Source organism: Aotus nancymaae, unplaced genomic scaffold (genome assembly GCF_030222135.1).
Source record: "Aotus nancymaae isolate 86718 unplaced genomic scaffold, 86718_ANA_hifiasm-v0.15.2.pri h1tg000008l, whole genome shotgun sequence".
Classification (NCBI taxonomy): Eukaryota; Metazoa; Chordata; class Mammalia; order Primates; family Aotidae; genus Aotus; species Aotus nancymaae.
Genome location: NW_026988419.1, coordinates 62973057 through 62998514, shown reverse-complemented (window position 1 = coordinate 62998514; position 25458 = coordinate 62973057). Strand labels below are relative to the sequence as shown.

At 35.4% G+C, this 25458-nt stretch overlaps 1 protein-coding gene across 2 annotated transcripts in view; it reads left to right on the top strand.

The window, feature by feature from the left end:
- OLA1 (Obg like ATPase 1) overlaps positions 1 to 25458 on the top strand; it is a 175471-nt gene that overhangs the window by 81765 nt on the left and 68248 nt on the right. The window lies entirely within an intron of this gene.

Here is a 25458-nt window from a genome sequence, read left to right as displayed (position 1 = left end):
AGTTTTCCAGTGAGAATTTACCATGCCATTATTGAAAATGAAAGTCCTTGGTTGAAATTTTAGGCTACCTAATAAGTCAATAGCACTTCTTCATATCAGATTTGTATACCAGTACTTTACTTCCTATAGTAATACACTTTTTTCTTACCAAACTTATACAACAGTACTTTACTTCCTATAGCAATAGCATGCATACTAAGACAGTGGGTTTGAACCTTAAGGAAAAAGTATTTGTGATTTATAGTTAATTTTAACTTACTACCAAGTATAATCATAATCTTATGTTGATTATTACACACTATTTAACTTTATTATTAATTTGTTACCATCATACCTTAATTGCTGTGTAATACAGTTTTATCAAGTGAATAACTGATAATTGTAAGGATTATTTTTCTTTTTTTGTTGTTGTTATTTTTAATGATGGATTTTGCTCTTGTTGCCCAGGCTGGAGTGCAATGTTGCCATCTCAGCTCACTGCAGCCAACACCTCACAGGTTCAAGCGATTCTCCTTCCTCAGTCTCCCAGGTAGCTGGGATTACAGGGCGTGCACCACCATGTGCAGCTAATTTTTGTATTTTTAGTAGAGACAGGGTTTCACTATGTTGGTCAGGCTGGTCTTGAACTCCTGACCTCAAGTGATCCACCCGCCTTGGCCTCCCAAAGTGTTGATCTAATGGGGGCCTTTTTTTCTTTTTGCTGGGGATAGGCTAAATGTTGTGTTGACTTCTGGGTTTTTCCCCTCTCTTCTTTTTCAGTTTACTCAAAATTTCTTTAAGGCAATTGTTGACTCTTTTTAATGTGAGTTAATCTTTATCTTGCATAACAATTATTATGACACTATTATAAAAGAAGATATTAAGTGAATTCTTAACTAAACAGGGGTTATAGGAGAAGGGAAGGGAACTTTAAAATATTGTTTCCATAAAGAAGGCCCCTTATTAAATCCTCTACAGAAGTTAATACAATCTTTTAGCAAGGTAATTGAAGCCATAAGGTGGAGCAGTGGTTGGGTAAATCAACAGTACAAGAAATACAATCTGCCACATTTTTGTGCCCCCATATTTTAAAGTTAATAGTTATGATTTTCACTTAGAGAAATTTTGTGGACATCTGTGTTATTACAGAACAGAATTTTGTAGATATTTAAAATCATGTAGATAGCAACACTTAGCAAAATGACAAAAGGAAACACTATTGCACAGTGCTATACTTGTAATAGAAACGACTTTCCTCTAGGAAATCAGAACCCCATTCAAGTAGACATTTACCTAGATTTATGATACACTGAAGGAATTTGAATTGGCTGCCAATCTTTGTTGTTGTTGCTGCTGAGAGTTCATGTTCAGATCATGTTTCCCAAGTATGTGAACTAGTACTGCGACTCCCACAGTTGGGTTTCTAAGGAGAGCTTCCTTGTCTTCTTGTATCTGCCTGCTCAAAACTGATATCTGTTCTCAGTCTGCCTAAGAAACTGCTTCTCAGAGGCCCAGTCATATCTTCCTCTTCCACAGAAGGTAAATTTCAGTCCCACTTGTAAATAATTTGGCTTATTTTTAGTATGTGAATTGAAATGTTCTGAATTAGGTCAAAAATTAAATGTTTATCAGTTAGCTACAAATTTATCAGATACTATCTTCTGATAAGTAATAGAAGGTGACATTTGAGTGTTTTTTTTTTTTTTTTTTTTTTTAAACAGAGTCTCACTCTGTTGACTAGTGGGGAGTGCAGTGGCACGATCTTGTCTCACTGCAACCTCTGTCTCCCATGTTCAAGCAATTCTTCTGCCTCAGCCTCCCACGTAGCTGGGGACTACAGGTGCACGCCATCACTCCAGACTAATTTTTTTTGTGTTTTTTGGTGGAGACAGAGTTTCACCTTGTTGCCCAGACTGGTCTCGAACTCAAATGATCAGTCTGCCTCGGCCTCCCAGAGTGCTGGAATTACAGATGTGAGCCACCACACCCAGACTTACATTTGAATTATGAATGGCAAATCATTTGCTAGACGATGAACAGAGGAACTACATTCTCATTCTTAATAAAGTCAGGTTTCTTTTAGTCTCTGTTACAGAAATTATTTAATATTTGACAAGCTAATCCAGTCCTTTAATAGGTGATACTCTTGGATATGATAAGTGCTTAAATATAATTTAAACAAATTATTTTATATTTAAGAAAGAAAACTGGAACTGAATAGACTTCTTTAGTTAGATGAAAGAGAACCAGAATTTCTTTGGTGTAGACTCTCTGGCAAAGGGGGGAATAGGATCACCATTTATTCTATACCTTCTTTGTGTCAGAAATTTTGCTTCACAATTTTTTTTAGTACATATTATCAGTGTTTAGAAATGAAGAAACCTCTTAAAAAGATTGTTTTAGCTATGTGACCTTGGGCAAGTTACTAGCAGAACTCAATTTCTGAAGACAGGACTGTTGTTGACCTGATCACATCCTTTCTTTCACCTCTTATGTCAGTGGATGTATTTTCTTTAGGCATATTTGTTTTCTGAATGTACCTTATGCATTCCACCTTTGACTTTGCTTTATCCCATTTTAAATATGGGACAGTAGATACTCATTATTACAATGTTTTATTTATGGTAGGAAGTCTAATATTTGAGTTGTGATACTTTTAGTTGTAATAGAATTCCAGTTCAAAATGGCTTAAAAAATGAAAGTCGATATATTGGCTCATAATTACTGAGAAGATAAGATACATAGTTTCGTGCAATATATGATCAGTGCATTGACTCAGAACTTTTCCTAAGGTCTTAATTTCTTTCTGTCTCTACTGTGCCTTTTGGCCAGCTTTATTCATCTTTTGGCTGATTCCTCTCATGATTGTAACATGGCTTCCCACATTTCACTAGCCCTGTGGTTTTTAGTTCACATCTGTCAGAGAAGAAAGAGTGACTTTGTTCAAGTCTTGCAATAAATTTTGAAATGTCCTCCATTGGGCTAGCTTAGGTCACATGCCCAATCCTTCAGTAGTCACTGTGGGCAGATGAAATAATCGAACCTAAAGTTACCTAAATTCCTAAGCAGTAGTTGAGGAGCTAGAAGAGAGTATAGATAGTATATAGATAGATGCTGAAGCCTTAACAGCACATCTCTGCCTATCAGTGACAAACTTGAGATTGTTCTTTATAATTCTGTGAATTTGGAGAGGGGAGAAAATGCCTGTGAAATCTTGTACTTAAAAAATTTTAAGAACCTATTTACTTTGATTCTTGACTGAAAAATACATTTATCTCATCTTGGTAATATCTCGTAATACTGGTTTAAAACATCACACTATTATGAGAGTTAGAGCAGTATAATTCTGATGAAATTTCATTACCAGAATTGTAATAAAAATGTTTCCTCTTCATTAAATATATGGTGAAGCTTATTGTTTGTGAAAATGAAACTGATATATTAGTTTGTGGGATCACCAAACATAAAGCAGAATGGTATCCAAACCCCTTCTTAGTTCTCTGTATTGCATAGTGCCGACTCTAACCTTGTCCGTATGGGAGAAAGTGGGGGCATACAATAAACTGAAAACTTTATTAAATGCCACGTGTATTAATGTGTTCTCACGCTACTATGAAGAAAATACTCAAGACTGGGTAATTTATAAAGAAAAGAGGTTTAATTGACTTACAGTTCTGCATGAGGCTGGGGAGGCCTCAGGAAACTTACAATCATGGCAGAAGGCACCTTTTCACAGGGTGGCAGGAGACAGATTGAGTAAAGGGAAAAGCCCCATATAAAACCATCACATTTTGTGAGAACTCACTATCACAAGAACAAAATGGGGGTAACTGCCCCATGATTCAATTACATCCCACTGGGTCCCTCCCATGACACATGAGGATTTTGGTTACTACACTTCAAAATGAGATTTGGTTGGGGACACAGCCAAATCATATCACCATGTTTTAAAAGTTTTATTTCTGTTGATTTTTAAAAGTCTGTTTATTTGGTTAAAATAGTTTTGTACTCTAAATGCAAAAACTTTTTTGGGGATCAGCTTTCTAAGCAGGCACCCATACTTTTATTTACTTTTAATTAGTAAAATTGATTTACCTTCTATTATTGCTATAATCTGGCATCAAATTCTATTGGTCTTTTCTGCAAGTGCTTCCTTTTTGCTTTATTCTATTTTCACTACCACTTAACTGACCTTACTAATAAATTGTTGCTGGGCCTCTCTTTTCCTGATCAATGTGACTTTGTAATCTTATCTCAGACATATGTTTTCTTTATAATGCAGAATCCCAGGTTTCTCGCCAGTAATCCAGAATCAAAGAGAGGGCTGGAATCATCTGCACACTGGAAGATTTTTGAGAATAACTGTTATAGCCTCCTCCTCTTCTTCCAGTTTCTTCCTTTAAGAGCAGTGATTCTTTTCTTTCTTTCTTTGAGACAGTCTCACTCTGTTGCCCAGGCTGGAGTGCAGTGGCATGATCAAGGCTCACTGAAGCTTCGACTTCTCGGGCTCAATCAGTTCTCCGTGTCAGCCTCCTGAGTAGCTGGGACTACAGACACACTCCACCAAACCCAGCTAATTTTTGTATTTTTTGTAAGACAGGGGTTTCGCCATGTTGCTCAGACTGGTCTCAAACTCCTGTACTCAAGTGATCCACCTGCCTCGGCTTCCCAGAGTGCTAGGATTACAGGAGCAGTGATTCTTAACCATTCTTATATCACTTAGTGACTCTGCCCCAGTGCTTGGTTTCCTATACCATAGAGGGGTTGAAAAGTCTATTTTTCACAGAACAGAAAATAATTTTGTGTATTTTGTTAAATTTCTAACTTAAGTTTTATTAGCATTATAGTATTATTTAAAAGTTTATATTGTTGCCATGGTTTAAAAATAAACACAAATAAAAATCTACCAATAGCTGAACATTACAGTGAATATTAAGCTTTGTACTATACTAACTGTAAAACAAAAAGATAATGAACACATACAGATACAGTTCTTAAAGGGGAAGCAATAATACCTTCATAGCCTGGTATGGAACAAGAACTTAAGGTCCTCGAGTATTGCTTTTATTCCAGAGGACCACATCTTTGGCATATCACCTTTAATTGTGATATGGCCATTGAGAAATCAGATGTATCACTGCGTGAGGATCATTGCATTTGATTATGTTACTGCCTGTTGTAAAACATTCATGCCTTCCTGAGAATTCCATTTTCTCTGCCTGGTACTCAGTGCTCTTCGTTGTTAAGCATTAGTTTGTTTTCTAGTGCTTTCTTTTCTGTTCTGAAATTTCCTCAGATATATTTACTCTGTGTCCTGAATGTACCTTATGTATTCCACCCTTGCCTTTGCTGTACTTCTGGCTAAAGCTACGTTTTGTCCTTTAAGGTCCATATTCTCTGTGAACTCCCTCTTTCCCCCTTTTGCTCACTTTTCCTGCCTTTGAGTTTAGGAGCATTCTTCGTGTAGGATAATTTTTTTGATGCCATGGTTTAGTTAAATATTCTTATCTTATTTCTCCAACGAGACTGTAAACTCCTTGACAGTATGGGCCATGTCATTTAATTTCATCTCTCCCTAGATACCTAAAATAAGCTTTTTACATAGCAGTTAATAAAAGAAGAAAGGAAATCAGTTTCATTGCTAGAAATTTTTTCTTACTTTACTGTAAGCTGGTCTAGATGTGGTCTAGTAGGTTTTTTATACTACTTTAGTTGCCTAAGAGAATACACAAGGTGCACATATATCTGTATGTGCGCACACGTGTGTGTGTGTGTTTGTGTGTGTGTGTATCTATCCATCTGTGTTTGTATTTTATTTTTAAAGAGACAAAGTCTCAGTCTGTTGCACAGACTGGAGTGTAGTGGTGCCATCAGTACTCACTGCAGCCTCAAACTCTTGGGCTAAAGCAGTCCTCCCATCTCAGCCTCCCAAGTAGCCAGGACCACAGGTGTGTGCTGCCATACCTGGCTAATTATAGGAGTGAATCACTGCTCCTGGTCAATGTATGATTTTTATTGTCTTTATCCAAATCTGTTCATCAAGCAGTAAGATTTTAGATAAATGAAAATAAAATTCTTATATTTTACTGTTTTACATTTATTTCTAAGCCTCTGTGCATTTTTCTTTATGCTAGTCACATGCATATTTATATACAGCATGTGTATAAGTAGGCCAATGTAAGTTATAGGTGTATAATACGTTTATGTTTACATTGTTAGTTTGCTTTTATTACTATAACTTGTGTTGTCTTTTATGTTATTAATACTTTTATTCAGGATTAAAACTTAGCTAGCAAAATAATATATGATATTGTATTAACGATGTATGTGATATAGTTGGATATATTCTTATAGGTAAAAATTTATATGAAGAAATGGAAATCTTATTTAAAAAATGAACTACACTATTTAAAATAGAAACCCATGATCTTTTTAACATTGCTACTGAGTTAAACAAATAATCTTTCCACCATTACCAAGAGGTGCTGTAGTTAAAAATACATTTATACATATTATTTTTTAAAACCTAGTTAACTTTAAAATATGTAAGTTTTCTTGTCGTTTAGGGTTCTGTGAAGCTGATCATCAAGAGGGTTGCAAATCATTGGTGGTTTCTATTTTCAGATTTCCACATCCCGGAGTAATTTGCTTTAATTTCACCCAATTTAACCTATACTTCACACCATCACCATTCAGCTTTAATAGCTATGTTCTATGCATAAGAAAAGCAGATAAATGTCCACAATTAGGCTGCAAATGATTATAACTAGTTAGGGCTTTATGAAGACAAAACTTAAAGGACCATGGCGCCAAACAAAGCCACAAAGACGGCTTGAAAATGCTGTCTCAAGAAGTCAAGTCTACCATGGCATTTGATTTAATACTTTTGTAGCTGAGTTTACTTATTTTTAATATATTGGCAGGTGTGCCTACTCTGAGAAATATTCATCTTTAAAGAATATTAGTTCTCCATTTATTTTGGTTTTTAATGTATTTTCTTTTTGAAACTCAGCATAGATAACCAGATTGAACCTTTTTTCAAAAATATGTTTAAGAGGTAGCAATTTTTTAAAAATTGAGAAAAATTTGTTTGAAATGTACTGGCATTTATATGCCTTGTTAATGCATTTCTGAAATCAAGACTTTTCTGAAATATTTATTTGTTGAATAACCCTATCAGATATTTAGTAGAGGTATAGTTTTACAATTTTCTATAGATTTCATTTCTAGATAGGTTTTTGTATGCAAAATACAAGCCTATGGAGCATTATTTCTATGAAATTTTACTTGTATGTGCATATTTATAAAAATTTCAGAAATTGTTTTAATCTTATTTGTATGTTGTATTTTCTGTGATGTATGTTTTTGTTGATGGTTAATACATACCATTATTTCAAGGTATGAAGAATTTATAGTTTAAGGTTTTAAAAAGTTAAACTGTTTATTTTAATATAATAGCATTTTATAAATTTACTTTCTCTCCTATAAAGTAAAATTTGTTATACCTCTGTATTTAATGTAGTAAATAAATCTCAGTCTCAAGACTGGATCCCATCTCTTTTCAAAATTTTCTGAAGATTTTAATCAAGGGGTGACATATAAAAACATTTTCTTTAAATACTTTGTAATAAATATATACACAATATAAATATAAAATAGATATAACTCAAGGCTTTAGTGTGGTATTCCCACATTAGTCATTCTGTTAAATGTTCTCTCAGACCATTCTATATAGATAAGAGTAGCAATATTGATGGATAATAATTTTGTTTTATAGTTTATGTGCATCCAGAATTATTCTTATAATTGTAAAACTCCCTATTTTAGAAATGTAATGTTCACGATTTTATTATATAAGAGGTAACATGTATTTATTTTAGACATTTAGATAAGCCTTATTTTCTTAAATAATAATTGTGCCCATAGTTTCTTATTGCTTAGACTCCAAAATAAATGTAGATGAAAAACCAAAGCAATTGTGGGTTTTTTCTTTTTTTGTACACATGTAACACACACTTGTGTGTGTTGCATGCAGGTGCTAACTTTAAAAACAATACTGAGGAATTAATAGCTGTCTACCTTTGTTTATAAAAAACCAGTGTATGTGGGAAATTACACTAAAACTTATTATTTTTAAATATGCTTATTTTAAAGAAAGTAGTCACTTATTTATCCTACAAAGTAGACCAATATAGCCATGGCAAGACAATACAGCTACACAGCTTCACAGTTGTATTAAACTAGTTTCATATGCTATATCATAAAACTTTCAGTCCAATCAGCAACTAAATTTAAATACTGCAAATTGTAGCAGCAAAACAATAATTCTGCTGATTAGCCCCTTTCCATTTCTTGTAAGTGAACTGTTTATGCTGTTGAGTACCTTTTGAAAAAAGAAAAAGCCAAAACAGCCTTGATTAGTCAAGGAGTAATTGGATGACTTGATTTTAGCAAGAGAATGAATTGGTTGATGATAGCCTGTAACTAAGTGTAGTGGTTCTGTTCAGATGAATACATAACATACAGTCATCAGATCTTGACAGGTATAACATATAAGCAGTGCTAAAATGCCGTGGTGGGGGGATAAGATGGAAATGGAGGGGAATAAGTTTGCCATGAAGTCTTTTACTGGAAAATTTGAGGTGATTCTTAGAGGAATTTAGAGAAATAGCCATAGTTTTTTGTTGTTGTTGTTGTGCTGATTTTACATTGGGGGGTATATAGGTGGAAAGATTTCTGTTTATTACAATAGTCCCCCTGTTTTATGCTCTAAAGACAAAATACTTCTATAGACAAAAAAGTTAATGGGATCACTAACTTTTTGCAGGAGATCAGTGATACATCCTTTCACTTCTGTGGAAAATCATGGAGTAAAGATCATGGCTTCTTAGTAAGAGCCTTGATGCATTAAATGTATTCATATTTAACTAAAGTCTTGATGTCAGAACTTTTTGCACACTGCATTCTTATTTATGATTTCCTGATTACTTTTAAGACTGTATCTGAGTTTATATCAATGAAATGTGGCATAAAGCAGGAAAGAAGTTTTTTAAATGTGTTCATTTGTAACTAGTCTTTAAAAAGCCCGGTCGTACTTCCTGTCCCCCACCAAGAATATAATAGAATAACCACTCCTTCTCTACCATAATGTGCTGTGTGGGTCCAAAAGTTTCATTTGCATAAAATATGGGATCACTTTATTTCTAGGTAAATGAAATCAAGATGAACCTGCATAGCTGACCGCAAGGATATAAGGGGTGTCATAAGGTCCTGGCCCATCCAAATTCCTTCTGATGCTGGCTTTGATTTGGCACCACCTGGTGGTGATTGTTAGCTCTGGCTTAACTGGTGATGGCGAGGACTAGATCTTGTAGACTGACTAGGACTTTATAGGATTACAGTAGAAATTCTAGAAAGATCTCAGGTAGATAGTACCCATTTTGTTGGGCCAGCTGGGGTGGGTTACATCAGAAAAGTACTGGGGGGCAGTGCCCTCTCTTACACAGTCTGCTCCCAAAGGATGTGGTTGCTTGCTTGTCCTTCATTTCTTCTACGTTTCTACTCACATTTTGGAACTGTGTGTTACTGCATTTAATGGTTTATTTTGTGAGGTATATTATCTGGTTTCAGGGCATCTACTGTCACAGTACTTTTCATTTGGACGCAAGAATGTGATCTCTATCATATAATGTGGATTTAGTCAAACCGTCATCTTCCTATTATAACACTGGGTGTTATTGGTGAATCATTCCTCTTACATTCCTCTATTCTCCCACCTAAGAAAAATTAGATAGAAGTCAAAATCCATTGGTATTATGAATAAAGGTTATAAAATAGTTATTTTAAATAGCCAGGTATTTACTTGACTGATTAATACTTGTCCCATGTTTACATTTTTTAAGCATTTAAACACTAGTTTCAAATTCCAACAGAGAAATATTTTATCTCTTCTCACAGCATCAATACACTTAAACACGGGATTAAAAATAGTTTATACTTTCAGCAAAACCTGTACATGACTCTTCGTATAACTTTTGAATGATAATCTTCATACACCAGTGCTCCAATTTGAAACCTTGAAGGCTGTCTTTTTCCATCAACTTGTGTGAATACTGACTCCTTTTCTGTTCCCCTTCATCTTGGGTTTACTTTCTTATTTTTATTATATGCTGATCTGTCTCTCCTATTAGGCTTTTTGAAAGCAGAAACTCATTGTATTCAGCTTTTTCTTATCTTAGAAATTTGCCTTCCAGTTCGTGGCACCGTTCTCTTTGTGATTAATATCCAGTAAACATTTGTTAAATATGTTTCTTAAAATGTGTATCTTTTTAACTATTTATTTATACACCTCCAAGTGGATGCCTGGCCACATTTTAGTTCTTCTGAGTTTGTTATTCTTCTTGCCCACTAGATCAAAAAACATTGTAAATTCTCCTTCATTTTCTTTCATATTTTTTTAGACTTGACCACTTTCATGTCATTTCTGTGACTGCTACTCACAGTCAATGACTTTATTTGTGACCATCAGTCTCTCTCCAAGCTATTACATCTTGAACATAATTGGCAGAATCATTTAGAGTGTGGGAGCAGTCTGGGTATGGTGGCTCACACTTGTAATCCCAGAACTTTGGAGGGCTGTGGTGGGTAGATCATCTGACCTCAGGAGTTCAAGACCAGCCTGGCCAATATGGAGAAATTCCGTCTCTACTAAAAATACAAAATTAGCTGGGCATGGTGGCACATGCCTGTAATCCCAGCTACTCAAGAGGCTGAAGCAGGAGAATGACTTGAACATGGTAGGCGGAGGTTTTAGTGAGCCGAGATTGCGCCACTGCACTCCAACCTGGGCAACAAGAGCAAAACTCTATCTCCAAAAAACAAAAATCAAACAAACAAAAAATCAAAAAATCCAAAAAGAGTGTGGGAACAAACAAGCCAGCAAGAGCAAGATCACAAGAACACTTCTCTGAAAATCTCCATAGAATTTTTCTTATCTAAGAGATTAAATTTCAGCTTCTCAGCTCAGTGTTAAAACTTTTCTATCAATTGACATCTACACATTTGAACCCCTGGTAATATTTTTTGGTTACTACATGGCATAATTTTTGTCTTTCAGTATGTACCAATCCATTTCAACTATAGGTTGGCAATATCTGGAGATATTTTTTACCTTTATAGCTGGGGTGCTTGTGTGCATGTGTGTTACTGGGCATCTAGTTTATAGAGGCCAAGGGGTGCCATTAAGCATTCTCCAATGCACAGATCAGCCCTTCACAACAAATAATTATCTGTCCCAAAATGTTTGTAGTGCCAAGGTTGAGAATCCCTGGTAGACACTTTGTCTTTAGCTTTTGATTTATGAATATATTTAATAGTTAAGTACATTGAGGGCCTTCTGTGTGTAAGGTACCGTCCTAAGCTCTTTACGTACATTATCACTTTAAATCTTCACAACAGTCTTATGAGGTAAGTACTATTATGTACATTTTACAGAGGAAACTAAGGCATGGAGAAATTAATCCTACAACTAATCAGTCAGTCTGAAATCCAGATTTGAATCCAGATGTTCTGATTCCAGAGTGTGTGCCCTTAATCACTTCTGTTATACTTCCATCCTGCTGTAATGTCTTCTTTACTCTCTGCTTCCCTTTGCAAATATGTGTCCCTGAAAGGCCTGTCTATATACCGGCCTTCTCTCTTTAATCCTGATTCATGCTGATCCATCCCTTCTCTCTCTTTCTCTTTTCTTATGGCTACATTATATTGGTCTTAGTTATAGTTTGTAGGTATGCATTTCCGCTTCTTAATTTGACTTGTACATTTAAACAATTGTTTGTATTGACTAAAATATATAATCCAATGCAAACACCCAAGAAGTCTTCAGAACATAATTGTCTATCCTTCGCTAATAGTTAAGCAATTCAGGGATGAAGAGATAACAAGAGATTTCTTGTGTCTTTTATTGCACTGTATAGTTTGCCATGTTTTATGCTTTGCTTCTCTAGTAATTTGTGTGATTGATATGCTTAGCACTAGTTTCTTTGAAATGCTCACTAAATGTCTTATTGTGTGCTGTGAAATTGATCTGTTTCTGTTGTGATGCATGTTTAAGCTTCATCTGGAATCTGTAGTTTCCCTCTAACAGTTTTTCATTCTAAGCTCCAATAACTGCTTGAGGCATTCATTCATCCATTGATTCCTTCTTCAGTCATGTCTTCATTTGTATTTTTGCTCACCCCTTTTTGGGGCCTGTTGTGTATCAGCTCTGATCAAGGCACTGGTGGGAACTAGAAAGCCATTTAAGACATACATAATCCCCAAGCTTAGGTAAGTAGGCATAGAATCAGATATTCTAACACTGGATTGTACATGCTGTAGGTCAGATTAATAGAATGAACAGATTATTGTGGCAGTTCAAATAGAGGGTATGGTTAGAGGAGGCATATTGCTATGGAGATATCATTTCAGTGACATTTCATTAAGGCCATGAAAGATATGTAAGTTTTTTTAGAAGGTAAAAGTAGGGAGGAAGAATATTCTAAGCAGAGGGATGAGTAGCAGCATGGAAGATAAGAAATAAAAGCATTGAGAGTAATTCAGTTTGATTGAAAGTGGAGTATTGTGAGCACCAACGTTACAAAAATTAAAGCTCTGATTTGCTGTTTAGTTTATTTCTTGAATAATGAATGGTTCACATGTCCCCTTTATCCATAACGTACAGTATTGCTAATAAAGACAGAATTCTAGTTTTTGTTAATTTCTGCATTTGCGTTTTTTTCCTCCTTATAATATAACTCCTTGGAAAGATGTAAAAATGAATTTTCTCAGAAGCCATATTTAATGTAAAATATTTAACCACCAGTTTTACTGTAGTTTATCCCAAATAAGTCTCTGCAACTCCTCTGTGACGCAGGTACGGTAGAAATCTCTTAGACCTGAATTCCTCTAGGATTGCCTTGTAAATGAGGGGAAACTAAAACTATACATTTTAAGGATGGATATAAGAAAGAAAGGATATTTACTTATCTTTGAGACCCAAAAAAGGCAGTGGGAAAAAATACAGTGATTGTTAAACATGAAGAACTTTCTGGCCTTCATGAGTCAGCACAAGAGAGTTTGGCTTGAGTTGAGAATTTCTGGAGAGTAGTGATGGTAAGGTTGTAAGAGTAAGGGCAAAGTCAGTTTATACAGGGCTTTCTCTATGGCCAGAAGGCTAAATGATGTTTTGTAAGTTAAGAAAATAGCGAGATGGCTATTGCAAAGGGTAAATACAACAGAAGCAGTCAGCTCAATATTGGAAGTAGGGCAGAATCCCAATATTAATTCAAAATAGCATTGATTGGCCAAGCACAGTAGCTCACATGTAATCCCAGCACTTTGGTCAGCTAAGGTGGGAGGATTGCTTCTGCCCAGGAGTTCAAGACCAGCCTGGACAAGATAACAAGGCCTTGTCTCTACTGAAAACAAACAAAAAATTAGCCAGGCTCAGTGGCAGGCACCTGTAGTTCCACCTACTCAGGAAACTGAGGCAATAGAAGATCAAGGCTGCAATGAGCCCTGATTGTGCCACTGCACTCCAGCCTGGGTGACAGAGCAAGACCCTGTCTCAATACAAAAACAAAATAACATTGGTTAATTTTGCCTTTTACATATTTAAACTGTCTGTTATATAATAAGGAATAAAAAGTGAAAATCTTGTTGAAAGCTGAATGCTAGTTCTCATTAAGATACTTCTTTTTTTGCCTACTTCTTTGAAAAGAGTTGCTATGTTGCAGCAACTAAAAATTTAAAACCCTTGAGCAATTGAATATAATTAAGTACAGGTGTTGACTCTGGGTTATAATTCATAATTCTAAGTAACTTTAAGGATTCTTTAATGGTGCGGATGCCTAATTATCTACAATATAAGTATAATGCCCATAACTGTTAGGCAGAATTTTCTGGTGTTCTGTACATTTAAAAGAATTACACTGTATAATACTGTAATGTGTTGCTTCTTGTCAGTTAAGTGGTGTCAGTCATAACCAGAAGGCCTTTTTGATTGCTACTATACTAAATATAAGCTCCAATTTTAATGTTTTTCATGTCTTTCTACCTGCTTTTTTTCTCTTTATCTTATCCTTACTATTCAATGTTGTTTTTGATTCACTGTTTAAATGTATACTATTTTTAATTTAAGAGAACTGTTAAAATTAGAAAAAATTAACAATTTTTAAGGTTTCTCAGAGCTGAATTGACTCACTTTATTATTCTCTCCTATGCTAAATATCTGTTTGTCTCAAGATTTGGAATTGTTTTTACTTACAGTTTTGCTTGATTGCTCCCATATAAGTTTACTTTGCATAAAAGTCCTGTAGGAATCATTTATAATTTCTTTAATTTTAGACTAGTCCCTCAAAGTCAGCCACATATGCCTTTTATTTTACTAAGCTTTTTGAAAACCTTAATCAATTTTTGAATATGTCAAAGGGATGGTAGTTTTCTTCCTCTTGGTCTAGGTTCAGTTTTAGAGCTGTTTCCTGTAATGAGAGAGGAGGAAGGAAGAGGAGAGGGGAGAGAAGCAAAGCAAAAGCAAATTCTTCTGGCTACTTCTAGTTCTATTTTTTACTCTAGCATTAAACAAGTAGACTGTAGCACAGACTGGATTATCTTATGGCCTTTGCTATATCTATTTTAATAGACTTTTCCCTGGAAAACAAATATTAAAGACTTTAGATATTACTTCTGGTTGATTTCTTATTGTAAATCAGTACAACCCATCAACTCCAGTTATACTATTCCATTTATGGTTTTGCATCAAGTAATTAACACTTTACTAGACCAGTTATTTCCATTTTTATACATTTACAATTTTGTTTCTCCAAAGATCTAAGAATATATCCACTGATTAATACAACTCTTTCAATTTGTTTCAAACTCTGAAGGCTGGAAACATAAACCTGCATCTTTTTGAATGGAATCTTGTTAGCAGAAGGCATTGTTATTTTGTGTATTCCAAAATTTGCCTTGTTCCCTGATATTGCTAAGAAAGGTAAATTGATTTTTAAAGTGAATATAATAAATTGAGATGCTCTTCTCCCACTTTTTGACCTTTTTTTTTTTTTGAGACAAAGTCTCACTCTGTCACCCAGGCTGGAGTGCAGTGACATAATCTCCACTCACTACAACCTCCACCTCCCCAGGTTCAAACAATTCTCCTGCCTCAGCCTCTTGAGTAGCTGGGACTACAGCCATGCACCACTACACCTGGCTAATTTTTGTACTTTTAGTAGAGACAGGGTTTCACTATGTTGGCCAGGCTGGTCTTGCCCGCCTAAGCCTCCCAAAGTGCTGGGATTATAGGTGTGAGCCACTGAGCTGGGCCCCACTTTCTAACTTAAGGAAAGTGGTTAAAACTACACATCTTACTTAAGGCAAAGATACATATTACATGCTTTAGGTTAAGCTATAAATTAGACCATGGTTTTGTTCAAATTGCTTTAGTTGCCAAGATAAAAAGGGGCTTTATCTAGATTAAGACTATGGTTTTAAAGTGTATCTGTAAACCAGGGCTTAAACTATATTTTCAAATCAGAGCATTCGGAGTGTGCAATAATAGCTTTTATTTACCACCCCCCATTCACATCCCCACTCCCACCCCAATGCAATAAAAATTTTTGTCATGTCATTTATGGAAAATAAATAGGAGTTTGCATTTTCCAGTGTTTATCAATAAAACTATAGATATTAAATGAATTGCCAATGCATGTTTAGCTCTCTTCCTTCTCTTTAAATATTAATGAGCTAGAGAATTATAAGGAAGTTGGGAACCAGAGTTTTCTGACATAAGTAATACTTTGTTTTGAAGAATGAATTGGAAATTTGAAAAAATAAAGACTTTTTTTTTTTAGCAGGATATTCCTGTCTTGATTTCTAACATTGTATTTAATAATTTAACTTCTTCTATTGGTTTAGGAATCTGGCCCCTAACCTCTGAATGATTGTGGCGGGACTCTGGATTAGAATACAAATACTCAAAATGTTCACTGTTAACACATAGGATAAACTGGAAAGCACTGTAAAATAATGTAGCATATAGATTGTTTTGGTGCTGTGATTTAATATGACCATATATTTAAGTAATAATTTTATTTCTCTTTTTCTTAAGTCTGCATTTTAGAACAGTGGTCATCTGGTTGACATTGTTTTCTTCAGTTAACTAGCAATGTTCATCCTGTTTTCATGTGTCCCATCAGAATTCTAATGCCGTTCTTCTGATCCTATTTGGAGAACAGTGATTCCCTTTTTCCTGGTTCTTTACTTCTGGTTAGTCTTTCTAAAATGCTGCTTTCTGTATTACTCATTAATTTAAGACTCATTGTTGCCTTCCTATTGACTAGCATGTGAACACCAGACTTACCCTGATATTTGAACTTGCCTATCCTCCATGCCTACCTTTTATCATCTACTCTTCAACACAATTTCTCACTGTGATCAGCTCTCTAGTAAACTTTGTTCATTTCAAATTTTATTTTTTATGATGCTTCCCCCTGTTGCTTGTCATGCCTTTCTTCATCTTCTTAACCTATACTAATTTTTTCTATTTTTAAAGGCCTTGCTCTTTACCCGTTATTAATTATGCTTATATTTAAAGTCTTTGGTGGTAAATATTGCTCTCCCTTTTTAATAGGTTAGATTTGTTTCCTAACCAGATTGTCTAGTTACTGAGATCAATTTTGACTTTTGTTTTTAATTCTCACAGACTTAGCATATTGTTGGATATATAAGGAGGCTTTCTCCAACTGGAAACATATTTAACAAGGCATATTGTGGTTTGCATATGTGTTGAGAGGGTGGCAGTTAATGCACTGGTTTACATACCAAGGAATTCTTTATCTCTGTATTGTATAATGGTAGAGTATGGGAAAAGCGTAAGTCAAATAGGTCCATTTTGACTACATACCCTCTTATTCCCAAGAAAACTCTAGACATGTATTTGGAATATCAAGGTATCTTAGTCTCTTTTCTCTTGCTGTAACTGAATACCAGAGACAGAGTAATTTATAAAGAAAAGAAACTTTTTTTTTTTTAGATGGATTCTCACTCTGTCACCCGGGCTGGAATACAGTAGCATGATCGCTGCTCACTGCAACCTCCCCTTCCTGGGTCCAAGCAATTCTCCTGCCTCAGCCTCCTGGGTAGCTGGTATTACAGGCGACTGCCACCACACATAGCTAATTTTTGTAGTTTTAGTAGAGATGTGGTTTCACCCTCTTGGCCAGGCCGATCTTGAACTCCTGACCTCATAATCCACCCACTTCAGCCTCCCAAAGTGCTGGGATTACAGGCATGAGCCAACATGCCCAGCCGAAAAGAAACTTATTTCTTACAATTATGGAGCCTGGGAAGCACAACGACAATGGGCTGCATCTGGTGAGGGCCTTCTTGCTAGTGGGAAATTTCTGTAGAGTCCGAAGGCAACACAGGCCATTATGTGGTAGTGGAGCTCACAAGAGATGACCAAACTTTTAATAACAAACCCCCTCTGGTGATGAATAGCCCACTCCCTTGATAACCCATTAATCTATGAATGGCTTAATCCATTCTGGGGGCAGAGCCCTAGTTAACCAGAGATTCCACTTCTTAACACTGCTGCATTGGAGACCGAGTTTCCAACATGAACTTTTGGGGAGCACATTGAAACTATAGGTTTCCTATGACAGATGGCTTATAAATATTGCTGTGAACCCTGTACTCTTCAATACATCATGTATTTCTATGTCTTTCTAGGGATTCTTCTAAAAACTGAATGCAACCCAAGTTTAGGTAGTAATATAGGAAACCAGTTCACTGAAGTCTTGAATTTCCAAAGTATATTTTTGTTTCTGAAGTTCTTCAGGTTAGATTCAGCATCTTTAAACAGAGTATAGATTTATCCTTTTTACTCACATCTTTATGGAATAAGAACAGGCTTTGAGTGAATGAGTGAATTGATTAATCTTCAGTCCATTTATAATCATCGAAAAGAGCCAACTCATCATTTCTGCCAAATCATACCAATAAATAAGTAGCATGCAGAATGTCCAGTACCATAGGAATAGTCAAATGTATCTCACCAAGTAAATATGTGTTTTGAATGGACCTCAGGAAGGGAAGTACAGAAATTAGAAAAGTCACGATTTTAGAGTAACCATTGACATTTTGCATTTAGTCACTGAGTGAACAGATTTTATATTAGAAATGGTTTATATAACTAACGAAAAATATTTTTTGGTTCATTTCATTTGATACTGCCTCAGAGTATACTGGAGCCACTCAGGGGAGTTCTGAGTTGGAGATTCTGTTCGTGGGAGTGTAATAGAGGGATAAGAGAAGAGAGCTAAGAAAGACATCAACATTTATGGGGAAATTATAACAAGAAAAGGAATGACCTGAGAAGTGACCAGAGAAAACAAAAGAAAATCTGGAGAATGCAATTAGAAGCAATGAAAGAGACTACTATTTCAGTGCACTGAGGTTAGACGCTACCAAGTGGTCATTCAAGATTCCTGAAGAATGGCTGTTAGATTTAAAATCATTAAGGCAAATCACTGATGTCTGATGTCCCTTCTAAGATCAGTTTCTGTTAGCTTGGTGGTGACATATGCCAGACTATAGTGGGTTGAGTTGTAAACAGGGGGAAAGAAGTGGAGAGAGCAGATTGGACAGCTCCTTCAAAAAGCTTGGCTCTGAACTAGAGGAATGAAAGCAATAACTAGAGGGGAAATTAATGTCCAGGGTGAGTGACATGATTGATTTAATGCAGAATCTTAAGCATGCTTAAATGTTGATAAGAAGTATTAGTGGAAATGGAGGAGATACAAATACAGGAGAGAGGTGTAATAGATTGAGGTCTCAGGAAATGGAATAATCTACGGAGTAAACTTCTTTGGGAGGGGCTAATATCCAGAACAGAGATGGGAGAGAGATTAACCAGAAATAGTAGAAGGAGTTCTCCATTTTACTGCTGGGAAGAAGGAAAGGTTAGTTAGATAAAAACAAAAAAGGGGGTTGGCTGTCCAGAAGTGACATGCATTTCCTTGTGAGGTGGGAAAGGTAGGGTAGCAGGGGAGAACTGGAAAGCATTGGAAATGTGAGAGAGATTAAGAAGGTTTGAAAAGAGTACTTTACTGTGAAAGGAAACACTGTAGGATTGCTGGGTAAGAAATATGCATAATAGAATCCAGCTTAAGCCTATTGTGGTTAATTTTTTTTTTCTATAACAAATGGTTTTTTAAATGAGCGTTTAGCATAGTTAACATTTTAGTTACTCATTCATTATGTGAGTATTTCTCCTTATGGCTAGTCACTACAAGACCAAAATTTTAACCAAAATTTATGTAAAATTTTGTGCAAATTAAACTTGTATATTGTGTTTTTTGTTTTGTTTTTTGATACATAGTTTCACTCTTATCGCTCAGGCTGGAGTGCAGTGGCGCGATTTCAGCTTGCAACCTCTGCCTCCTAGATTCAAGCGGTTCTCCTGCTTCAGCCCCCAACTAGCTGGGACCACAGGCACCCACCACCACGCCCGGCTAATTTTTTGTATTTTTAGTAGAGCTGAAGTTTCACCATGTTGGCCAGGCTGCTCTCAAACTGCCTTCCTCGGCTTCCCAAAGTGCTGGGATTACAGGCGTGAGCCATTGCACCCGGTCTATTGTGTTTTTTAAAAAATGACTTAAAAAGGCCAGGCGGAGAGACTACTTGAGGCCAGGATTTGAGACCAGTCTGGCCAACATGGCAAAACCCCGTCTCTACTAACAGCACAAAAAAATTAGCCATGCGTGATGGCACACACCTGTAATCCCAGCTATTCAGGAGGCTGAGACACTAGAATTGCTTGATTCTGTGAGGTGGAGGTTGCAGTGAGCTGAGATCCCACCACTGCACTCCAGCCTGGGTGACAGAGCAAGACTCTGTCTCAAAAATAAATAAATAAATAAATTTATAAATAAATAAATAAACAAGTCATTTCAAAATACATATTTTGAAATGACTTGTTTTTATATAAGCAATGCATGTTTATTATAAAAAGTTTAAATGAGACAAAACTAACAAAGAAGTTCTAAAAATTAGTAGCTCACTTCACAGAAATTCCTATTAGCATTTGATCGGTGTCATTGAGAGAGAGAAAAGACTTTATATAAATGTGATCATATAGTGTATGTGCTATTTCAAATAGACTACTAAATTTTATTTTGAGTTTGAAAGAAAAAGAAATAATAGAGGAGAAATTACTGAACATCAGGTATTTTTTTTTCACAAAAGGTACAAAAGATAGGTTCTTAAATGATCCATTAAGCCATAAGAGAGAATTCTGAAACCTTGTGTAAACTTGATTTTTTCTTTTTCTTTTCTGTTTAATCACCCAACTTGAAAATGTGTGACTTGATTTTAATGCTTGTATGAACATAGTTTTCTTCTACTGCTCTTGATGTTATGTGTGGTGTCAGTGATTCTGTGTCAGTTGGTTTACCAACCTGCAGTTGGTCAAGTATACTTTTTATTTCAGTGTTTATTTTTGTCATCTTATTTGGAATGTGAGCCTTTGAAAGTGGCTGTGATTTCTAAGTAGGCCACCTTCTTGACTGATAGGATCACTTTCACAGACTGAGAAATCTTAGGGTGTCTTACTTTATATAATTAGTCCACTTAGAGAAAGAGAAAATATTCTCAAAATTCAAAAAGCTAAAATTTAGCTGTTTTGGACTCTTGAGTTATAAGAAATTTTATCTGTCTTTATCTCTAAATAGTATCTGATGGTTGAATACACCTTCCTTCTTGAAACTTTTTTTCCCTCACTCTCATGAGAGCATACTCCTAGTTTTTCTCTGACTTTAGGTCAGTCCTTCTCAGACTCTTGCGAGTTCTTCTCCTTCCTCAGACATCTGAGTGTCGGAGTGCTCTCTCTAGGTGATGTCATTCAGATCTGTAACTTTAAACATATATTCTAATTGTCAATTTTATATCTTCATTTATGACTTTACATCCTACATCTAGCCTATCTCTAAAATACAGTCCTAGTACATACGCTTCTCTTCTTCTCTACAGTCTTATTTCAGTACCACTCGTCTGGTTATCTCTCATTGGCACCAATACAGCCACCTCCTAATTTTGTCTGCAGTCACTCTTGCCTCCTCTCTTAGAATCTGTTCTTTTTAAAGTAGCTAAAGTGGGCTCTTTAAATCATAAGTCATATCTTGTCACCCTGGCTTCCCTTTATTTAAAACTATCCAGTCAATATCCAGACTTCCCATTACAGCTAGAATAAAATCCAAACTCTCATGGTTTACAAATGTATGTGTACTGTGTTACCTCTCCACCTTAAAGTCTAATCTACCATTCTCTGCCCTGCTTCACCTGTACTGACCATATTTCTGTTTCTGAAGCACTTCAAATTTATTGCTATTTTAAGGCTTTTATACTTCTTAGAAGAACCCTCTTCCCTCAGATCTTCCCATTACTGCCTCATTCTGGCCATTTGGCTCAGACGTCATCTCAGAGAAATCTTCCTGCCTATCCTAGCTGAAGTATTGCACAACTCCTCACTCTTCTCAGCACATACATACGTGCTCTGTCATCTTACCCTATTTTATATAGACTGGCATCAAAAATAAATTTCACAAAACCATATCATATCCTATCATCATCAATATGATTATAGTTAGTATTTTCAGGCATTTCTCTTGATAGCAAGTTATTTTACCAGAATATATGATTGTTTTTATATATATTGATCTAAATGTAATACTTATACATAATGACTCACATTTTTGGCTGAATTTATTTGAACAGGAAACTTTGTCACTAATGTAAGTGGAAAATTAGTATTACTTGCCAAAATTGAAGCTAATAAAAACAAATACAATGAAAACTGCAGTTAAAAATTTTTTTTTTAATCTTTAGAAGCTCTGAGACTTATAGGCTTGCTCTGTTGATAAAAGATAAACATTAAAGACCAACAGCATTAAACTGAGACTTTCTTGACATGGAAAAATTGAAAGAGAATTGCAATGAAAGTAACTTTCTCATCAAGCAATTCAGTGTAATGTAGTGTAGTCTGTCCTCTGAATTTACTAGTGCACTAAAACAAAACATTGTTTTAATTAATGTGAAGTTGAAATAACTTAGGCCATGGACTAAGGTAAAAGTGTGCTAGTGAACTAGTGAGAATTTCTAGGGGAAAAAAACCTAGAAACTCTGTTTATTTTAATCCTTTCCAAGGTGAATTGAATAGCATGAAACTGTATTATTCAAAATTAATGTTTTGAGTATATTGCTGAGGAATTCTTCTAAATTACTAATTCCTACATTATAAAAAAAAAGTATTTCCTAATTACTGAAAGAGTTTTGTGTGTTGAGCTCTCTGCTGAACACTTGACATATATTATCTGATTTAATCATATCCATTCTCTGAGAAGTAGAAGCATCCTCATTTTAAAGTTGCTAAGATAAGATCTATAGAGGTTAGGTAATTTGTCTAAGATTCTATGATCAGCAAATCTATCTGATATATTATATATATATATATAATATATTTCGTGAACTCAGATTTGCTGATCATAAAATTGTGCGCGCGCGCGCGCGTGTGTGTGTGTGTGTGTGTGTGTGTGTATAAACAGGGCATTACTCTGTCATCCAGCATGATCATAGCTCACTGCTTGACCTCCCAGGTTCAAGCGATCTCCCACCTCAGCCTCCCAAGTAGCTGGGACCACAGGCATGCGTCACCATGAATGGCTAACTTTTTGATTTAGAGACAAGGTCTTGCTGTGTTGCCCAGGCTGGTCTTAAACTCCTGAGCTCAAGCGGTCTTCCTGCGTCAGCCTCCCAAAGTCTTAGGATTATAGGTGTGAGCCACCATGCCTGGCCTCAAGGACTATATTCTTAAGCACTAAATCTTGTACTAGAAAAGACAAGGTGCAAAAAAATGCTATGACATAAATGTATGGTGAAGATGGTTGACCCAGAAGCATGTCTTTGGAAAAGAATCTCTAATTTTTTAGCTCTTAAGAAATGGGAAGTTACCGAAATGGCCACCAAATTGTTTGGAAACTTTTATTTTATGACTGTTCTAAGCCTGTTCTAGTGTATTCCATTTGACAGGATAGCTTTACTGTTCCCTTTACTTAATTTTTATCTTAATATTTGACAATTTTTTTCAGAAATAAATTTAAATTCTACTTATGGTATGTTACCACCTCACAATACAAATGAATATAATAATACTAACCTTGGGGCAGGGGAGCAACAGTGCCACCAGAGTGTGTAAGGTCTGTGGTTTTTTTTTTCTTATAGTAGGGGGAATAGATTAGTGATGATACAGTCATAACTCCTTTCCTAGGCTAGTCCTTGGCAGTGTCTAGGCAAGGTACAATCTAGAAAATAATTTGGTTTTTGTTTTTTGGGGTTTTTTTTGGCAGGTTTTTGACTTTGTTTTTGCTCAAGACAAACTCTTGCTCTGTCGCCCAGGCTAGAGTGTAGTGGCGTGATCATGGCTCATTATAGCCTTTAACTTTTGGCCTGAAGCAATCCTCCTACCTTAGCCTCCGCAGTAGCTAAGACTATAGTCGCACACTATGCCCAACTAATTTTTTTTTTTATGTCTTCTAGAGACAGGGTCTTGCCTTGTTGCCCAGGCTGGTGGTCTTGGACTCCTGGGCTCAAGTGATCCTCCTACCTTGGCCTCCCAAAGTGCTGAGATTACAGGTGTGAACCAACCTAAAAGATAATTTGAAGGTTGCAGGATAGACACATGATTTCTTCCCCTCCCTCCTTTATTCTGTTTTTCTCTTTGGATTTGTTTAGATCATCAGAAGGCTCTGTTTTTTTTGTTTGTTTGGTATTTGTTTGTTTTGTTTTGTTTTTTTGCTTTCAGAAGAATTGCAGTAACTAAGTTTCTCCCTATTATCCACTTGGTTAAAATTGAGGATTATAATTAAGAATTGCCATTTAAAACCTGCTAATGCATTTACTGTAGGGATGTTGTTGAGGACATCACTATAGTTAGTCATTGGACCCTACATAGAGACAACTATATAGGATAATTTTCATTCTGAGTGTCATAGAAAGCTTAGTCACTTCTATAACTGGCAATATTATTTGTGTTGCTTGACTGCCAGGAAGCTTCCATTTTTATTTTCCTATTTTATCATGCTATTTGCATAAGATGCCTCAAATCTTGACAAGAAGTAAATAATATTGTGCTTTCAGGTAGACTTCTCTCATATTTTCCTCATTTCTGCTAATTTTGCTCATATGAATTTGACATTAAATCGTACATCTTTGTATGCAAAAAATACTTAAATATTACTTTACATACCTATACTTTAATTGTAATAGTATACTTATGTTTTATTACTATTACTGAATAGTCCACATTAAGATACAACTTAATTATTTTTAATTCTGGGAAGTCATATTTTAAAACTATTTATAACCTGTAACAAGAACATCTTGGTTTTTGGTGTTTAAGAATGAGCAATGTTCACTGTTTCTCTTACCAAACTCAATCAAACTCTCTCATGATTTCTTTGATACCTCTGTCTACAATAATTGATACTTTATGTTTGAAAACATCTCATTTTGAGACTATAATCTAATTGGTAATTTTAATGAAATTAATTTGTTTATAAATGTGTATGTTGTTTCACGGGTATATCATTGCTTTCTGTTTGTAATATTTCTCAGTATTTGTTCATTTTTTATGATACTGTTCTTTATCTGGTAATTTGAGTAAATCCCAGTTGAATTATGTTGCCACATTATGTCTTCAAAAGGGCAGAAAGTCAGTACACATGCTTCAGTAATATCTGGTTGTTTTACCCTTATGTTTCCAGTTGGCAATTTGAAATTATGGCTTCAACTGCACTTTAAATATGTGATAATAGCATGTGTTTCTAATAAGGGCCAGCATCATTTTGTTCAGATAGTGTGAATGGTTGTCACTCATATATGACAAATGCACCTTCATCTGCTTCTTTGATAGCCCCCTAAAAACCATACCCTCAAATCAGGCCGATGAAATTAGCTGCTGTGTAAATTGTGTGTCTGAGTGGTTCATTATCTAATCACCGTCAGAACCACAGTGATAAAGTAGATTGAAGCAGGGAAGAGGTCTGCCAGATGATTTCAGACCCCCCCACCCAAATCTGGTTTCCCTTGGAAACCCTAATAGTGCAGTTTAGAACTTCAGTCTTTCATGCCTGGAATTCAGTATCTTTTAATGTACCAAAGTTGGAAATGCCAGTAGTTCTGGAACATCATTTTGTTTTTATAAAGACTATAATTTTATTTATTTAAATCAATTTTTGAAATATTGAGGCTCTTGAACTACTCTTTTGTTGCTAGTAGCCTCAGTATTACTAAATGAGGGAAAAAATGCTATGTCCTACTTGCCAAGAAGCCAGAGTAATTTATTTATTATATTTATTTGTTAACCTTCCTTGGAATCTCTCACTC